Source organism: Rhinatrema bivittatum, unplaced genomic scaffold (assembly GCF_901001135.1).
Source record: "Rhinatrema bivittatum unplaced genomic scaffold, aRhiBiv1.1, whole genome shotgun sequence".
Classification (NCBI taxonomy): Eukaryota; Metazoa; Chordata; class Amphibia; order Gymnophiona; family Rhinatrematidae; genus Rhinatrema; species Rhinatrema bivittatum.
In genome coordinates, this window is record NW_021820439.1 from 24,087 (window position 1) to 31,819 (window position 7,733).

Genomic DNA, 7,733 nt, shown 5'->3' on the forward strand with positions numbered 1-7,733 from the left:
TGTGTGATTGAGAGCTGGTTTAGGTGATGGAGCATGTGAGTATGTGATTGAGAGCCTGTGTTTAAATGAGAGAGAGAGACCATGTGTGTCTTATGTATGATTGAGAGCTGATTTAGGTGAGGGAGCATGTGAGTATGTGATTGAGAGCCTGTGTTTAAATGAGAGAGAGAGACCATGTGTGTCTGTGTGTGATTGAGAGCTGATTTAGGTGAGGGAGCATGTGAGTATGTGATTGAGAGCCTTTGTTTAAATGAGAGAGAGAGATCATGTGTGTCTGTGTGTGATTGAGAGCTGGTTTAGGTGATGGAGCATGTGAGTATGTGATTGAGAGCCTGTGTTTAAATGAGAGAGAGAGACCATGTGTGTCTGTGTGTGATTGAGAGCTGATTTAGGTGAGGGAGCATGTGAGTATGTGATTGAGAGCCTGTGTGTAAATGAGAGAAAGAGAGGACATGTTTGTAAGCATGTAAATGAGAGTCTGTGTGTGAGAGAAAAAGACAGCATGTATTTATGTGATTGAAAGCCTGTGTGTCTGTGTGTAAGCGTGAAAAGATAGACAGCATGTGTGTAAATGCATAATTAAGAGCCTATATAAGTGAGAGAGAAAAAACATGTGTATATGTGAGTACTGAGAGCATGTGTGTATAGGTGTGTCATTGAGAGCCAGTGTGAGAGAGAGCGCTGGTATGTGACTGAGAGAGGAGAAAGTTCCAAGCAAACCACCCCGCCTCCTGCTAATTCAGAACAATCTCAGGACACCTGGATATCAAACGTTCCCAGGTATGCAGAGCAAAAAAATTTTTGTATCCTTATTATTTTTCATTACTGGGTCTTTGTGTCTGCTATTTTGAAATATTTTGTTGGTATCTGGAAATGTTTTATATGAGTTTTTAATTGTTGGATATTCCACCCATCAGCTGTTTCGAAATATGTTCTTTTTGTTAGTACAGTTTTACTGCTGATGATTTTATATTTCTTGATTTGTTTTATAAGGATGGGTGATGTTTCTTTTTTCCTTTGTTACACTGCATACAGAGACTCTGGCTTGTTGCAGTTTCCAATTCAGTTTTTTCTGCATGCTTCTTGTTCTGCGTTTTGGTCTCTTTATTCTATGTTAGGTGAGGGACAGCACGTGATTCAGGTGAGATTTTCTGCTGGCATGTAGTTTCTGTGTAGGACTCTATAGCAGCCTGACTTGGTCCGTTTTCCTAATAGGAGATGTATTGGTGTCTTAAGGCCTGGTGTAATATTTTCAGAGACTTATGGTACTTTAAAAGTGTGATCTTACATAAAATGCACACATTTACTTGTATTTAGTTTTAAACATATTGTATGGCTCTCACGGAATTACATTTTAAAATATTTGGCGTTTATGGCTCTCTCAGCCAAAAAGGTTCCTGACCCCTGGCTTAAGCTCTTCATCCTTTTCTAATGTATTAAAGCACTCAATTGGAATGCCGCAAAATACCAAAGTAAGGCCTTTGAATCCCGGTGGTAACGGAGGGTGGGCGAAGCAGGGGGCGGTCCTGTGCTAGCCGGCAGTGATCCGATAAAGGTGCTTACCTTTCACTGTCGGCGCAGTCTTCGCGGCATGAGCCCCGGTGCTGCCCCAACTCCTCCTCTTCTGGGGCAGACGCTGCTCCGACTCCGCCCCCATTCTGGTATCGCGTGCGAAACGTCCCTTATTGCGTGCGATACGCTTAGTAAATGAGCCCCTAAGATGGGAATACTGAGACACTCCCTCCCCCCTTAGCTTCTCTTGAAAAAAGACTGAGCTAGAAACCCTGGGTGGCCGACATCTCCAAATAAACCTAAGTAATTTTCGTTGACATAGTTTCAAGAATTTATCTAGCATAGCCACTAGTAGCATCTGAAAAAATAACGAAAATATAATTTTAATGATATTTTAATGACAGAATAAAATAGGGTAAAGCATAAACATTGGCAAGTTAAATGTAAGACATTGATAAGACAGGCTAAGAGAGAATTTGAAAAGAAGTTGGCTGTAGAGGCAAAAACTCACAGTAAAAACTTTTTAAAATATATCTGAAGCAGAAAGCCTGTGAGGGAGTCAGTTGGACCGTTAGATGATCGAGGGGTTAAAGGGGCACTTAGAGAAGATAAGGCCATCGCGGAAAGATTAAATGATTTCTTTGCTTCAGTGTTTACTGAAGAGGATGTTGGGTAGGTACCCGTAATGGAGAAGGTTTTCAAGGGTAATGATTCAGATGGACTGAATCAAATCACAGTGAACCTAGAAGATGTGGTAGGCCTGATTGACAAACTGAAGAGTAGTAAATCACCTGGACCGGATGGCATACACCCCAGAGTTCTGAAGGAACTAAAAAATGAAATTTCAGACCTATTAGTAAAAATTTGTAAATTTCATTAAAATCATCCATTGTACCTGAAGACTGGAGGATAGCAAATGTAACCCCAATATTTAAAAAGGGCTCCAGGGGCGATCTGGGAAACTACAGACCAGTTAGCCTGACTTCAGTGCCAGGAAAAATAGTGGAAAGTGTTCTAAACATCAAAATCACAGAACATATAGAAAGACATGGTTTAATGGAACAAAGTCAGCATGGCTTTACCCAGGGCAAGTCTTGCCTCACAAATCTGCTTCACTTTTTTGAAGGAGTTAATAAACATGTGGATAAAGGTGAACCGGTAGATATAGTATACTTGGATTTTCAGAAGGCGTTTGACAAAGTTCCTCATGAGAGGCTTCTAGGAAAAGTAAAAAGTCATGGGATAGGTGGCGATGTCCTTTCGTGGATTGCAAACTGGCTAAAAGACAGGAAACAGAGTAGGATTAAATGGGCAATTTTCTCAGTGGAAGGGAGTGGACAGTGGAGTGCCTCAGGGATATGTATTGGGACCCTTACTTTTCAATATATTTATAAATGATCCGGAAAGAAATACGACGAGTGAGATAATCAAATTTGCAGATGACACAAAATTGTTCAGAGTAGTTAAATCACAAGCAGATTGTGATAAATTGCAGGAAGACCTTGTGAGACTGGAAAATTGGGCATCCAAATGGCAGATGAAATTTAATGTGGATAAGTGCAAGGTGATGCATATAGGGAAAAATAACCCATACTATAATTACACAATGTTGGGTTCCATATTAGGTGCTACAACCCAAGAAAGAGATCTAGGTGTCATAGTGGATAACACATTGAAATCGTCGGTACAGTGTGCTGCGGCAGTCAAAAAAGCAAACAGAATGTTGGGAATTATTAGAAAGGGAATGGTGAATAAAACGGAAAATGTCATAATGCCTCTGTATCGCTCCATGGTGAGACCGCACCTTGAATACTGTGTACGATTCTGGTCGCCGCATCTCAAAAAAGATATAATTGCGATGGAGAAGGTACAGAGAAGGGCTACCAAAATGATAAGGGGAATGGAACAACTCTCCTATGAGGAAAGACTAAAGAGGTTAGGACTTTTCAGCTTGGAGAAGAGACGACTGGGGGGGGATATGATAGAGGTGTTTATAATCATGAGAGGTCTAGAACAGGTAGATGTGAATTGGTTATTTACTCTTTCGGATAGTAGAAAGACTAGGGGGCACTCCATGAAGTTAGCATGGGGCACATTAAAAACTAATCTCCTGCTTAGCTCCATTTTACTCCAATCATGCTTATTAAGCCTGTTTATTGTTGATTGTTATTTATTTATTTATTCGTTTCTTGTATTTTATAATCTTATTTGTTATTTGTAATAATTTTACAATTTTACAATTTTTAATGTTTAATTTCTAACCTGTCCTCGGCTCTACCTATAAGTTCCCATGATGTTAGACATGTTATTTGTACCCTCTTGTTCGATAGAATGTTCAATGTAATTTCAAACTTTGGTTCTATGTAAACCGACGTGATATGTACCAGTACATGAACATCGGTATATAAAAGCCCTTAAATAAATAAAAATAATCGGAGAAAGTTCTTTTTTACTCAACGCACAATTAGACTCTGGAATTTGTTGCCGGAGGATGTGGTTAGTGCAGTTAATATAGCTGTGTTTAAAAAAGGATTGGATAAGTTCTTGGAGGAGAAGTCCATTACCTGCTATTAAGTTCACTTAGAGAATAGCCACTGCCATTAGCAATGGTTACATGGAATAGACTTAGTTTTTGGGTACTTGCCAGGTTCTTATGGCCTGGATTGGCCACTGTTGGAAACAGGATGCTGGGCTTGATGGACCCTTGGTCTGACCCAGTATGGCATTTTCTTATGTTCTTATGTTCTTACCCTTCCCAACTAAGAAAAATCTGTCCTATCCCACTTATCCAAATCTTTTTGTATACCAGATACCAAGGGATCATAATTGAGCCCAAACAATTCATCCACTCTGGGTCCTATTTTCACCCCCAAATATTTCAACCATTTCTTTGCTACTCTAAATGGAAGCTCTCCACTCAAGCCCACAAAATGCTCCCCACATACCGAAACATTCAGTAACTCTGATTTATCCTCATTTACCATAAACCCTAACACTTTCCCAAAAGTTCTCATTTCTGCCAACAAAACTTCGAGCGAGGCTTCTGGTTCAGTCACCATGAACATTAGGCCATCAGCGAACACTGATAATTTATAGGTTTGGTCACCCAGCAGAACTCCTGGAACCCGAGGATTGCATTTAACCCTTTCTGCAAAGGGTTCTAAAGATGAAGCAAACAGCAATGGTGACAAAGGGCAGCCCTGCCTGGTGCCCCTTTTTACCCCCAACAGAGCTGAGTAACCTCCATTGATCTTAATGCAGGCCCAAGGATTATCGTATAAACGCTGGATCCACCCAATAAAGTCTGCCCCCAACTGCATTCTTTCTAATATTTTAAATAGAAAAGGTCAATGAACTCTGTCGAAGGCTTTTTCAGCATCAACTGCCAACAATACTGACGGTACATTGTCTTGCTGTGCCTGCCAAACTAGTTCTGAAATCCTCCTAATGTTATCTGAAGCTAATCTACAAGCAACAAAACCTGATTAGTCTCTGTGAATAAGAAAAGAAGCCATCATCCCTAATGTAACCGCTAGTACTTTAGCCAAGATTTTCAAATTTATATTAATCAGAGAAACTGGTCTGTTTGACCCACATTATGTGGGATCCCTCCCCACTTTTGCCACTATAATTATCCTAGCTACATTAGCATCCAATGACATTATACCCCCCTCCCCTGTCATAAGAACATAAGAAACTGCCATGCTGGGTCAGGCCAAGGGTCCATCAAGCCCAGCATCCTGTTTCCAACAGAGGCCAAACCAGGCCACAAGAACCTGGCAATTATCCAAACACTAAGAAGATCCCATGCTACTGATGCAATTAATAGAAGTGGCTATTCCCTAAGTAAACTTGATTAATAGCCGTTAATGGACTTCTCCTCCAAGAACTTATCCAAACCTTTTTTGAACCCACCTACACTAACTGCATTAACCACATCCTCAGTCAACAAATTCCAGAGCTTTATTGTGCGTTGAGTGAAAAAGAATTTTCTCCGATTAGTCTTAAATGTGCTACTTGCTAACTTCATGGAATGTCCCCTAGTCCATCTATTATTCGAAAGTGTAAATAACCGAGTCACATCTATTCGTTCAAGACCTCTCATGATCTTAAAGACCTCTATCATATCCCCCCTCAGCCGTCTCTTCTCCAAGCTGAAAAATCCTAACCTCTTTAGTCTTTCCTCATAGGGGAGCTGTTCCATTCCCCTTATCATTTTGGTAGCCCTTCTCTGTACCTTCTCCATCGCAATTATATCTTTTTTGAGATGCGGCGACCAGAATTGTACACAGTATTCAAGGTGCGGTCTCACCATGGAGTGATACAGAGGCATTATGACATTTTCCATTCTATTAACCATTCCCTTCCTAATAATTCCTAACATTCTATTTGCTTTTTTGACTGCTGCAGCACACTGAGCCAACGATTTTAAAGTATTATCCACTATGATGCCTAGATCTTTTTCCTGGGTAGTAGCTCCTAATATGGAACCTACCATCGTGTAACTAAATCAAGGATTATTTTTCCCTATATGCAACACCTTGCACTTGTCCACATTAAATTTCATCTGCCATTTGAAGGCCATGAGCTCTGTGAGCGTGTTCCTTTGATGGGCCCATGTTTTCTGTAGTTTTTGCATTTTGCTTCTTTTCTAAACTTTGTCCACATCTTGTTTCTGAACTCTATCTTCCTATGACCCGTAAGAGGCCCCTACACCTATTCCTGGAATTTTTCCCTACGACCCGCAGGAAGCGCCTGCATCTGTTTTTTGAATTTTTGTCTCTTATGACCCATAGGAGGCGCCTGCGTTTGTCCTTGGGTTTTCTTACAACCTGCAGGAGGTGTCTGTACCAGGTTTGCTCACATTTTTTTTCAGCACGACCAAGTCTTCTGGTTCTCTCTTCACCTTGTCTGTTTTGATCTGCAGGAGGTATCTACATTCAATCCTCGCTCAAGTTCTGCAGTTGATTCAAGTTCTTTTGTTTTTCTTTGCAGCTTCAGCTTCTGCTTGCACAGGCTTCGTTCTGCTTGCACTCATGCTTCAAGCCACCAATTTTGTCGCAAGCCTTCAGCTATTTAGTATTTATTTAAACTTTATTAATTGCTTAACACATAAAGGCCTAAGCAATTTACAATAAAAAAACAAGCATAATTGAAATTAATAATTAGGCAGTAACAATAAAAACATAAAATAGACGATCATTTCAGAAGAACAAAATAAAACATGCAGTCAACAAAAATCAACAAAAAGCCTGCTGCAATAAAAAGCCTTTCAAAAGGAGTCTGAATTTTTTCACATTATCTTGCAGGCGAAAGTCTAAAGGTAATGAGTTCCATAAGGTAGGTGCCGCTACAGAGAATGCTGTCTCTCTTGTTGTGGCAAGGCGAGCATTGTGAAGATCTTAATTCACGGGAAGGCTTGTAAATCCTTAGCAGGGCATTCGACCAAGAACAAGAGTATGTACATAACAATTTAAAGGTAGTCATTGCAATTTTATATCGAATACACTCTCGAATTGGCAGCCATTTCATTTTAGCAAGAATTGGTGTAACGTGATCAAATAGACTATAACCAGAAACCAGTCTTCAAGCAGAATTGAGAAGAAGTTTTAAAGAGTGAAGAGCACTATTAGGAAGACCTAACAATACACTGTTACAATAGTCGACATGAGGGAAAATAATTGCACGAACAATAGTATGGAAATCATGATTGTGTAAAAGATGACGTAAACTGGCCAATAGACATAGTTTATAGAAGCCGGCTCTAATGATTGATTTAATTTGAGGTTGGAATGATAGCTTGCTTTAACTATTCAATTATGCTCCAGTCTCTCGCCCTGCATTGCACAAGCCATCCACTATGCTTTAGCCACCAGTCTTGCCTTGGCAGCCTTCAGCTCCTGGATTGTGGATAATAATGACTGTGGCTCTTCTGGATATTTCCTGCTCTCTGATATTCAACCTAAAGAATCACCTGCATTTGTGACATCATCTTAATTGGAACCTCGCAGGGAGCAACCAAATTTTTAAGATCCGAGGGTGCTAGGAGCTTTCACCAACCCCAAAGAACATCTGCCATGATTATTTTGAAACTTCCAAGCTCCAACATTATTCCCCTGCTCTGTGCTCCAAAATAAAATCTGCTAGTGGCTATCTTGTGCCTCATTGTCAATTGCTGACTCCTCTTCAGAAGAGCTTTTGGGTCAGCATTCCTTTCTACG